This window comes from Phocoena sinus, chromosome 9, assembly GCF_008692025.1.
Source record: "Phocoena sinus isolate mPhoSin1 chromosome 9, mPhoSin1.pri, whole genome shotgun sequence".
Lineage (NCBI taxonomy): Eukaryota > Metazoa > Chordata > Mammalia > Artiodactyla > Phocoenidae > Phocoena > Phocoena sinus.
In genome coordinates, this window is record NC_045771.1 from 63384035 (window position 1) to 63397058 (window position 13024).

Below are 13024 nucleotides of genomic sequence, written 5' to 3' on the forward strand. Positions count from 1 at the left end.
AAAAATATGGAATGCAGATTTTTGAGTTATTTTTAAATGCTGATATTTGGTATTGTACATAAGTATGATATTATCACTGAGCAAGTTAATAAAGAGAAAGGCCACATTTCCTCACTGTTGTGAATAGAAGCTATCTTCAAGTGTTTTCTCTGTTAGATTAACTACTGGGTACTGAGGCTGAAACCTAAAGGCAAAAATTGAAAGTTTTCTGTAGTTAGAAACATCTAAAGTAAAAGAAATAAAAGTGGGAGGAAGGAAAGTGGGGAAGGATGAGGTGAAGAGAGAGAGAAAACACATACCACACACATATAAACACGTCTACCAAGTAAGTTCAGATTAGTTAGCTTACTAAACAGATGATGCCCACAGAGAAAAAGTGTATATAATCCATTGCATTTGATTTTAGTGGAATCTCTATATAAAGAGAGAGAGAGAGACAGAGAACTATGAAAGGACATAGGCAACTCAAATAATATGTTAAAAGTTTTAGATTATGTGCTAGCACTTCTGCAAATCCTTATTGCTAGTTTTTTAAAAAAAATGCACTACAAGGGCAATTTTATGAAATCTGGTGTTTAAATGAAATTCACTTGATTCCTGGTCCAATGGATTTTTTTAAAATTTGACAAAATTTTGACAGTATTTTTCAGTTGTGTTAACCATTATGCATCACATTTGTGAGCAAGATAATCTCTAAAGCAAATATTTTTTAAATTCCTGCTGATGTGACAGTGTTTACAGAACTGTCCATTTTCTTTGAAACAGCAAAAATATGACAAAACATTAGTATTTTAACAAATAAAACTTTATTCTACCCAACATGATACATCTTATTCTTAAATCCATCAGATTCAATCACTATTTTTCTTAATTTAGTTAACAAGAATAAACATTCTCTACATCCTGCTTTGTTTTCATATGCTGTGATGTAATAACAGTTAATCAGAAAATAGTCTGTTATGTCTTAGAATTGATTTTTAAAATTATTTTTGTGATATAATGTGAGAGTAATTTTTCTTGACTAGTTCTCATAATAGCTTCTTTAGTGAGGTATATCATATATGTATTATTAAGCATGATCATATATGTAATATTGTACTTAGTCTATCTAAGTTTACTAGGTAAGACTGCCACATGCATTTCAGTGGTCCGGCAAGTTGGAGTTGGAAGATTTTCTTTAAAACACTGTAAATGTATTATTTGTATAATTTGCATTTTTCCAATATAAACAAATACAAACATTTTATACTATCATTATTTTAAAGACAGCATATGTTTTAACTATAATAATATTAAAGCTAAATTTATAATAATAATAACCACCATATAGAAACATACATTAATTCAGTAGTGTGGAAAGGTTAAAAGTGAATTAATAGTCAGGAGTTCCTGATTTCACTACTTTTTCTTTCCTTTCGTTTCCTTTGAATAATAAACCATGTGGTGTTATGGTCTCTTCACAATAGTCACCTTAGTGTTCTTGGAATTTTTATTTAATCTCTCTAGCTTCAGTATTCTTGTCTGTAAAAAGAATATTATAGTATTACCTTCTTCAGTATATGTCAGGAGAAATAATTGAAATCAAGTGCCATAAAATTTATACATAGTAAGAACTCAACACAGATTGTATTTTTTTGATTGTTGTACTAAGTGCTAGGAATAGTAGTCTGCAATTTTTTTAAAAAAAGATGCTGTTTCTGCTTCAAGGAGATTATACTACTTGTTGATAATAACAGAGTACTTGAATCAGATTTTTTGTATATAATTTTGTCCATGTTACCTATGACCTACTGACTTCAAACCAATAAACATACTTTAAGGTTCAAATAATATTGGAAGATGCAAACATTATACATTCAGAAACAAGTAAGTACTTGGTGGTAGACCATTCTCCACACATTTAAAGTATTTCATTCAGGGCCAATTTTTGTGGACATAAATTTTGGAAATCATAATGATTTATATATAAGTAGTGACCAACAAGGACATACTATATAGCACAGAGAACTATACTCAATATTTTATAATAATGTATAAGAGAAAACTGAATCACTTTGCTGTACACCTGAAACTAACACAATATTGCAAATCCAGTACTTCAATAAAAAAATTTTTTTTTTTAAATATAAGTAGTGAGTAGAATCCTTGTATTCATGAATCAGTTAGTTGTATTAAGATCTTTTTTGGATATAGGTTAACCTACTAGAGCCACTCGGTTCAGATATATCTGAAGTAAAATTTTGATTACATTAGAATCTTCAAAGACTCTCACATTTTATTGAAAACTATTTTGTATATGATTTTATTCTCATTCTAAATATTTAAGATATCAATATTTGTTATTATGTTTTATCAATATAAACCATTTTAAGTTTTTTGAAAGTAGAGACTATACCTAGTATAGATCCATTAATTCAATTATTCATTCAGTGCAGATATTTAATACATGAATATATTCACCCACTGAGTAAATATTTATGGTCTTCTCACTATATGCCAGGTACTGTGCTACATTATGGGTATATAGAGGTCGATAAAATAAACATGATGGATCTCCTCATAAAGGTAATAAATGACATTTCATTTATTTTTTAGAATGCTATGAAAGTTGAGATTGTTGTTGGGGAGCCTAATTTGGATTGAAGTGTTAGAGAAAGCCCTCTCGGAAAAAAATAAAAATAAAAGAACAATTTATGAAGAGTTGCTCAGATGGAGCATTCTGTGCAAAGAAAATTACATATATAAATACCATGAAGGTAGAAAACTATATACATAGCCAAGTAACTAAAAGGCAACCAAAAAAAAAAAAAAAGAGAGAACATAATATATGACTGAGATTATATCTATAATATAATCTATAGATTATATCTGAGATTGACAGATAACATATCATTCAGCAACTTCTTGACCAAGTTAAGGATTTTAGATTTGTGCAAAGTGGGAAGAATTAATTGGATGGAACTTAAAGATGGGATTTGTATAATTTGGTTTACATTAAAAATTTGGGAAAAACGAACCCAAAGTTAGTAGAAAAAAGGAAATAACAAAGATCAGAGCAGAAATATACTAAATATAGACTAAAAACACAATAGAAAAAATCAACAAAACTAAGGACTAGCCTTTTGAAAAGATAAACAAAAGAGACAAAACTTTAGCTAGACTTACCAAGAAAAAGAAGAGAGAGGGCTAAAATAAATAAATCAGAAATCAAAGAGCAGATATTATGACTTATATAACACAAATATAAAGGATCATAAAAGACCATGATGGACAATTATATACCAACAAATTGGACAACCTAGTAGTAAAAAATAAATTTCTAAAAACATGCAACCTACTAAGGCTGCATCATGAAGACATAGAAAATCAGAAGAGACTAGTTACGAGTAAAGAGACTGAATTAGTAATCAAAAAACTCCCAACAAAGAAAAACCCAGGAACAGATGTCTTCACTGGTAAATTCTACCAAACATTTAAAGAAGAATTAACACTTCCTTTTCAAACTCTTCCAAAAAATGGAAGAGGAGGAAACACTTCCAAATTCATTTTACAAGGCCAACATTACCCTGACACCAAATCCAGGCAAGGACACTATAAGAAAAGAAAAGAAAAGAAAATTACAAGTCAATATCCTTGTTGAATATAGCTACACAAATCTGCAACAATATTTTAACAAACCAAATTCAATGGCACATTGAAAGGATCATACACCATGGTCAAAGGGATTTATTCCTGGAATACAAGGACGGTTCAACATTTGCTAATCAATCAATCTGATACACCATATTAACAAAATGAAAGATAAAAATCATATGATCTTATCAATAAATTCAGAAAAGGCATTTGACAAAATTCATAATAAAAATTCTCAACACACTCTGTGTAGAGGGAGCATACCTCAACATAACAAAGGCTATATATGACAGGTCCACAGCTAACATCATATTCAGTGAGTAAAACCTGAAATGTTTTCCTCTTTTTCAAGAAAAAGACAAGAAGCCTACTCGTCACTTTAATTCAACATAATACTGGAAGTCCTAGCCAGAGCAATTTGTAAAGAAAAAGAAATGAAAGGCATTCAAATTAGAAATGAAGAAGTAAAACTGCTTCTATTTGCAGATGACATAGTATTTTATATAGAAAACCTTGAAGACTCCACCAAAAAGTTGCTAGAACTTACAGATTCATTAAATTTGCAGGCTACACAATGTACAAAATCAGTGTGTATACACTAACAGCAAACTATCGGAAAGAGAAAATAAGAAAACAATTCCATTTACAATTGCATCAGAAAAACTAAAATACATAGAAATAAATTTAATCAAGGAGGTGAAAGACCTACACACTGAAAATTGTAAGACATGATTGAAAGAAATTAAAGAAGACACAAATAAATGGAAAGATATCCCTTGTTCATAAATCACAATAATTAATGTTGTTAAAATGTAGATGTCCATACATTCAAAATGATCTACAGATTCAATGCACTCCCTATAAAAATTCCAATGGCATTTTCACAGCAATAGATCAAACAATCCTAAAATTTGTATGGAAATACAAAAGACCCCCGAGTAGCCAAAACAATCTTGAGAAAGAAGAACAAAGCTGGAGGCATCTTACTTCCTGGTTTTCAAGCTATATTACAAAGCTGTAGAAATCAAAATAGTACGGTATTGGCATAAAAACAGAACCAAGAACATACAATGGGGAAAGAATAGTCTCTTCAATAAATGGTGTTAGAAAACATGGCAGCCACATGCAAAAGAATGAAATTGGATACTTACCTTACACGATACAAACAAAACAAAACAAAACAAAACCAAAAAAAACCCTCAAAATGGATTAAAGACTTGAACATAAGACCTGAAATCATAAAATTCCTGGAAGAAAACATCTGGAATAAGCTTCTTTACATTGGTGTTGATAATGATTTTTTGGATTTGACACCAGAAGCAAAGGTAGCAAAAGCAGAAATAAGCAAGTGAGACTCTATCAAACTAAAAACCTTCTGCACAGCAAAGGAAACCATCAATAAATTGAAAAGGCAATATACAAAAAAAAAAAAAAAAAAGAAAAACTAAAAATAATGTGTTACTTAAAAACTTGAATTTTATAAAAGCATTAATTCAAAATATTTTTATAAAAAGCTTTTTAAAAATCTTCTCATGATATTTTTCTTTAACACATTTCTATTTATAAAATGGAATTATTTGATCTATATTAAAAGCTAAACCCTGAAAGGTGGGAAAGCTTCACTAAGGTCAAACAGATGTTCACTGACCATGTCAGGTGATCTATTCTTGGCCCAAGGCCTTCTGTCGCTATACATTGCCTTGTTATCTTCTCTAGTTTCCTAATAGAGGTTGCTTAGTGATCAAGATGAGACACAGATGTTCTCACAAACAAGAGTATCTTAGTTCATTGGTGAAGTTCTGTTGATAGTATTGATCTTTTTTTTCAGTTGGCACACAGCATTATAATCTGATAATATCAGAGTTGGTTTGTAAATCAACCTGTAAAAAGAAATTGCCAAATTGAAAAACAGTCATTTTACCAGAATTACTGCATTCAGAAGTCATAGATATCATGAAAAATTTGATTAAAAGTATCAAACTTTTCAAAGACTCAGCACCTTTGTCTAACAAAAATGAAACCAAAGACACACCAGGCTGCCGCTGCATGGACTTTCATTCTTTTTTAAAATTTTTGCTTCGCTTGGATGTGAAGATATCCTGCATAACTGAGTCGTCTCATACTGAAGAGTCAGCACTGCTGTTGCCATTGAAAGAGCTATATTGAGAACTTTATTATGCTCGTCTGAAAAGCAAAATCAGTGATTATGAACAACTTACAGGACAGCTGAAAGTAGTTAAATCATTTACTTGTAATACTCCCAAGATCTTAAAATGCTACAATATATAAAACACATTCAGTCATTGCAGTACTTTTACACTCAGATGAACCCTCTCAAATCTATGGGAGCTTTTCATTTAATGCCTTTCTCCTTATTATATTGTGAGACAAAAGTATTCCACAAGTAGACAGTTTCCTACTTCTTGCTTTGAATTAGAGATTTAAGTTCATATACTATATTCAATCCAGAAAAACAAGCACATTTTAATAAGAGGTCTTTTTATGAGATATTGTTTACTTAGAATCTTAAAGTCCCATTTTACAGGTCTGGGCAAGGTGTTCAAGTCCTGTCTGGGTCATTTATTAGCTGTATGTCTAGGAAATTCATGTATCTTAAACTGAGTCAGTTTTCCTGTCTGGAAAATGGGGCATAACAGTCAAATATACTTTATCTACTTACCAGTATTATACTGCAGGTCAAGGGTGAGATCAGAAGAGAGACACTTTGTATGATGGTTAAAGTTTCCAGAGTCAAAAGCATGAGGTCAATTGGTGGTAAATGTTGCCACCGATTTTTGAGTACTTTGGGGCAAGATTTTCTAATTTATTTTAAGCCACAGTTTCTTTTTCTGTAAAAAAGGAATGGTTAAGTATTCACCTCATAAAGCTGTATGAATGTTTAAATGATAGCATAGATTTAAATCTACAGGCCTGCAGAGATTCTTGTGTCCCATGCCTCTTTTACCTGCTTAAGAATCGCAGGTCAATCTAGTAAAGTAGTGCTGTGATTTAGTCATTGCCTTGGCTTTCACTGCATACTTCAAGAGATGTCTGTTACCAGTTACCCCAAGACTTTTGGTTTTAACTCCTACCCAGTATCCCTATAATAGATCCAAGAAGTTATTCCCTATGTCATATTTCTGTTTATGACAGATACCACCAGAATTCCCAGCCTCCTAGATTAATCGTCATCATCATCATCAAAACCTTGGGGCTCTGAACATACACTAATTAGACCCAATTTTCAGGTCCTCCTCTGTGTCCTTGCAAACCTTTCCAATGAGCCTTCTCGATTGCACCATCTGTCATTAAGTCATGGCAATGCGGTGATAAGTTTCTTCCTTGTCTACAATGCCATTTCCAAATTGTTTCTACCTCCTCCTCCTTTAGAAACCTCTAACCCCCAAATTCTTTACCCTTACCATATCCTTTCCAAATCCATGACTGCATTTTCATTAATCATTACCACTACTCTCAATGCATATTCAGCTATATTTCTGTGATCTTTCACAATGAACACTTCCTTGCATCAGGCTCAAACCCCTTACCCTGATCTTCGTTTCTTATACCCCCAGATTTATTACTTGATGTCTGCACTTGTACAGCTGCAATATGCTAAATAAAAACTTACAAGTGTGTTGGCTGGTCTCATTTACATATAATTGCCATACATCTCAAGTAGGCTTCCAACAGTGTCCTAAATGCCCATTAAATTTCTCTGGTTTGCACCTTCACCCCCCAAAATGATCATTTCACACCTTCTAGGTCATTAAATCTCTGTCCACCTGATTCACACACACACCACTCACACATACAAATACACTTGAGCACACATACACTTTCAGCCAATGAATTGATTTTCATTTTTCCTCCAGAGAGGTATTATTATATAAATTCCCTCAACTTTCCATTTTCAAATCTATCAATCTCACAATATCCTTGTTCACTTTTTCCCTTCCCTCCAATTACGTTGGATAAAATATTCCTACTCCTATAAAAAAAACTCTCACCTTTCCAAAATCTTCCTTCATCCTTACACTTAAACTTCAGCAGTGTTACAGGTCGGTAACCTCAATATTTTACCTCTACCTTGAAGCAGGCCACCTTGAATTGAATGGCTTTCCCCAGTAGATCCTGCATAGCTAAAGCATATATATACAACTAACTGCCTGATGGGAGTATCTTCTTGACTCTCTAAAGGCAGGAATGGATTTATCTTAGATGTGCAGTTATACAGAGCCTTGTACTTAGGTAGGCTCCCTACTTGTATGCTCCATGGTCACCATTTTGAAGTTCGTAACTTATGAGCAAGGGCCCCACATTTTCTTTTACACTGAGATCTACAAGATAAGTAGCCAGTACTACATTAGGTACCTCAAATTTAATATGGCCAAAACAGAAAACTTGATTTTTACCTGCCAAACCAATTCTTACTCTATTTTTCATGTTTCTAAAACTGCCAACAGTATAAATTTAGCTGCTCAGGTGAAAATCTATAAATCACATTGGAAGCTTTCCTCTTCTCACCATTCAATATGTCAAAAAGTTCTGTCTGTTTTGCATCCACATTTTATCCTTTTGTTCTGTCCAATATACCCAGTTTCTTCATTACTACAACCATCAGAGAGAAATTGGTTATACTGGATATTGCAGTAGCCTTCTAGCTTGACTCCGTTTTCCATTTTCAAATTCCTTTACTCTCTTTACTACAAAGCACCAGGAACATCTATACAAAAAGTAAATCAGGTAAGATCACTTCCCTGATTAAAATTCTCCTGTGTTTTCCTATTGTATCTAAAATAAAATTACTTTTTATTACCCTGCATGATTTGTCATTACCCATCTTTCTGCCCTCTTAACTTCTAGTCTTATTTTCTTTCACTAGCCAGAAAGCCCATCTTTCTATTTTGTGAATATAGCAGACTTGCTTTTGGCTTAGGAAATTTTTATTTGCTGCTTTGTTGGAGCAAAATGTTCTGTCTGTGATATATGCATGTCTATCTCTACCTTGTTCTTCGCATCTCACTTCAAATGATACTCATTCAAAGAGGTCGTCCCTGACAACATTCTAAATTGGTACCTGTTCCACCACTCGATATCTCAGGATACTTTTGTTCCTTTTCAAAATATTAGTTACTATTGATATATTGATATATTCCAGTATGTCTTGCTCATATATATACTTATTTTATTATCCTCACAAGAATGTATGCTACATGAGAGCAGACACCATCTGTGTGCAATGTCTGCATGTCTGGGATGAAATATTGTTGAATGTATTGGAAGTATGACACTTAGAACAATGCCTATGACATATTGCTTTTTGATAAAGGTCATGTATTATTATAGGAATTGTTTTTATAATGTGTAGAAGAGTTAACTTGAAAGCATTATAAAAATTATATTAGGGACTTACCTGGCGGTCCATTGGTAAAGACTCTGCACTCCGAATGCAGGGGGCATGGGTTTGATCCCTGGTCAGGTAACTAAGACACTGCATGCCGCAGGACATGGCCAACAATAAAATTTACTTTTTTAATGTAAATACTTATAGTAGTACTAAGGACTCTGAAAGTGGCATTTATCACTAGTAGGTAATGTGTGTTTCTGAATCTTTAGGGCCCTATACTCTAATTTTTACAGAGGAACAAATTTTGGGTTTTTTTTTATATATAAGATCTCATTTATTTAATAAAGTAGAAAATTAAAAATTAGAATAGCAACCAAAAACATTAATGTAGAGAAGCACTTTCAGAATGATCGAGTAAGGACTTCCAAAGTCTGTTGTTCTATTAAAACAACATGATCACTGACATATATGTCAAATCAACTTTTTTAGAACTCAGAAAATTAGCCAAAGGCTTACAAATGTCCAAGAAGTGTTTATTCAAGGAACACACCTGAATATTGAAAAGAACAGTGAGCTTTATAGTGTTTTAACTTGCCCTATCCCCGTAACCCTCTTTCTAGCAACATGTATCCTTGAAAACTGGCAGCTTCACAGTAGTGGTTGTGAATAACAGTAGCCTAACAGGCAGTGGAGGGTAGAAAATGTGATTGGAACTGCTCCAAACATGCAAAATTCAGAGGTTTTCACTACTTGACCTTTTGTGGCAGCTCCATGGAGCTTTATTCGACATGACTTTTTATAAGAACAGATGATCCACAAAATTATTATCAAAAAATAAAAGTAAAAAATATCAGTGGAAATTGTTTGCACTTAGAAACTGCCTAGGGCAGCAATACCATTTGGAGCAAATAAGAGCTTTACCATAAAACTTAAAAGAAAAAGATGAGATGTCTATAGAGGAATTTTGAAAAAGCTCTGACATGTGCCTGGAAATATAGAAGGCCACATCCATGTGCACATGGCTGTGCACATGGCCAGGAACGTCCTGAAGAGGCCCTAATGTCTCAACAGTGGCTGACCTTGAGGCAGTACGCAAGCAGGAAGTGAAGGCTAAGCAAAACTGTAAACTATTGGAGCACTGAAGTCATGCCATAACACTAATGCACAGAGACCCTGGGCAAAGACAGATACTTGTTACATTAAGGGCTTTAAGAAAATTTAAAGCTAACCAAGGCAAGACTTCAGTCAGCACATACGGGAAAGAATATAGGCTTTATAGAACTAGAATAGAACAGTAACTAAACAAATAGTAAAAACAATAAACATTGGAGGGGGAGACCTGATTCTCAGAGTTGCCACATTACATTATTTAAAATGTTCATTTTTTGACCAGAAAAATGAGGCAAAAATGAGAGAGCCAAAGAAACAGGAAAATAGGTATTTTTTATACCCAGGAAAAAAAGCAGTCAGTAGTAACTGTCCCTGAGAAAGTCCAGACATTGGACTTACTAGACAAAGACTTTAAATCAACTATTATAAATATATTCACAGAACTAAAGGAAATCATCTTTACATAATTAAAGGAAAATATGAGAGTAATATCTCACAAAATAGAGAATACAAATAGGTTAAAATTGTAGAAAAGAGGAATTCTAAAATTAAAAATTACAATAAATACAATGAAAAATCACTCTAAGAGCTGATCAACAGATTTAAACTTGCAGAAGGAAGAAGCAGCAAACTGTCAGGTAAATCAATTGATATTATACAATCCAAAGAACAGAAAGAAAAATGAATAAAATAAAATGAGGAGAGTTGCAGACCTATGGGGCACCAATAAGCATACAAACATACATATAGCGACATTACCAGGAGAGGGAAGAGAGAAAGAGGCAGAAAGAATATTTGTAGAAATAATGTCCGAAAACTTCCCAAATGTGATGAAAAATATTAATCTACACATCTAAAAAGTGCAATGAATTCCAAGTAGGATAAACTAAAAAAGATTTACACCCAGACACATCACAGCTAACCTATCAAAAGTCAAAGAGACAGATGTGAAAGCAGCAAGAGAATATTATTTCTATACAAGTGCTCCTCAATAAAATTAACAGCTAACTTCTCATTAAAATCTATGGAGGGATGACATACAGTGGGATGACATATTTAAAGTGCTGAGTAGGCCCTGTGGGCCTACATGGCCTTTGCTGCCCTCATCTCCACTTGAACCTCCCAGTCTCCTGCCCAACCCATGTTGGCCATGTTGGCACTGTGCCATGTCCACCTATTCGTCTGCACCCATTCTCATGCTCCCTGATGTTATGCCTCCCCATGGCCTGCAGTAGCAGCAGCCCTCACACCTGTCCTCTTTCTCTGGGAACCATATATACCTCAACATGGGCATAGACAGGCAGCTTAAATATAAAAATAAAGTGCTGAAAGAAAATTTGTCAACAAAGATTCCTATACTTAAAATATCTTTCCATAAAGAAGGAGAAATAAATACATTCCTAGATAAACAAAAACTGAGAGAAATTATATCTAGGAGACCTGCTCTATGAGAATACTAAAGGATGTACTTCAGCCTGAAATGAGGATGCTAGGCAATAACTCAAATGCACAAAAGAAATAAAGAGACTGGTAAAGATAATTACATAAGTAAATGTAAATACAGTAAAGCTATGTATTTGGTTGCAGGTCTTTTCTTTTCCAATCTAATTTAAAAGAAAATTACATAAGATAATAATTATAAAACTGTGCTGGTGGGCTTACAATATGCAATGACATAATTTGTATAACCATTATTGCACAAAGGAGATGGAAGGGAATGGGTGGAGCTATAGTGGAGAAAATTTCTATATGCTATTGAAAATAAATTGGTATTAATCAGAAATATTGTTTTAAGTTAAGGAATTCATTGAAATCTTCCGGAGAAACACTAAGAAACAATAACGGCATTGAATGTCACACTAAAAAACGTTGTTTAACAAAAAGAATGTAGTAATGGAAGAAATTAAGGAAAAAATATACAAATAGAGGTTGTAAAAGTTTAAAGTAAATAACTAGAAGTGGATATATGTATAACTGATTCACTTTGCTGTACACCTGAAACTAACACAACATTGTAAAGCAAATATACTCCAATAATTTTTTTTTAAAAAGTAAACACTACAAAAATGACAAATGTGAATTCTAATTCATCATTAATTACATTAAATGTAAATGGTCTAAACACTCCAATCAAAAGGCAGAGATTGACAGAATGAATTAAAAGCCATGATCAGAGTGCCTGGGTAGCTCAGCTGGGAGAGCATCAGACTTTTAATCTGAGGGCCCAGGGTTCGTGTCCCTGTCCAGGCGGCAAGAATAAATAAATAAACAGAATAAAAGCCATGATCAAAGTTTATAGTGTCTACAATAGACATACATTATATTCAAAAACACAAATAGTTTGAAACATGTAAAAAATATACTATGCAATGGTAACCTAAGGAGAGATGTAATTGCAGTACTAATATCAGATGAAAAACACTTAAAGCAAAAATAGTTACAAGAGACAAAGGAAATTTAAAAGTATAAAAGAGTCAATCTATCAGAAAGGCATGAAAGAGAAAGAAATGAAAAGCATCCAGATTGGAAAGAATGAAGCAAAACTATCTCTGTTCATAGATAGCATGGTATTATATATAGAAAATCCTTAGGAATGCACCAAGGAACTCTAATGGATAATAAATTCAGCAAGTTTGCAAAATACAAGATCAATATACAAAAATCAATTGTGTATCTATTCATTAGCAATAAATAATGCAAAAAAGCAGAAAACTCCATACAGTGGCATCAAAAAAAATTAGGAATAAACTTAAACAAAAGGACTTCAATATTTGTACAATGAAAACTTTAAGATATTAAAATATCATTGAAGGGAAATAAAGAAGACTCAAATAAATGGAAGACATCTCATGTTCATAGTATTCTCCAAATTGATCTACTGATTTGATCTAATACCTATCAAAATGCCAGTCAACATTTTTTTTTTCAGAA

General features: G+C 32.8%; 1 non-coding gene across 1 annotated transcript; it reads left to right on the forward strand.

Annotated features, from left to right (window-relative positions):
* Window positions 1-12270: 12270 nt before the first annotated feature.
* TRNAK-UUU lies at window positions 12271-12343 on the forward strand. Its single transcript has one exon. It is a non-coding gene; the product is annotated as a tRNA-Lys (tRNA).
* Window positions 12344-13024: the final 681 nt, after the last annotated feature.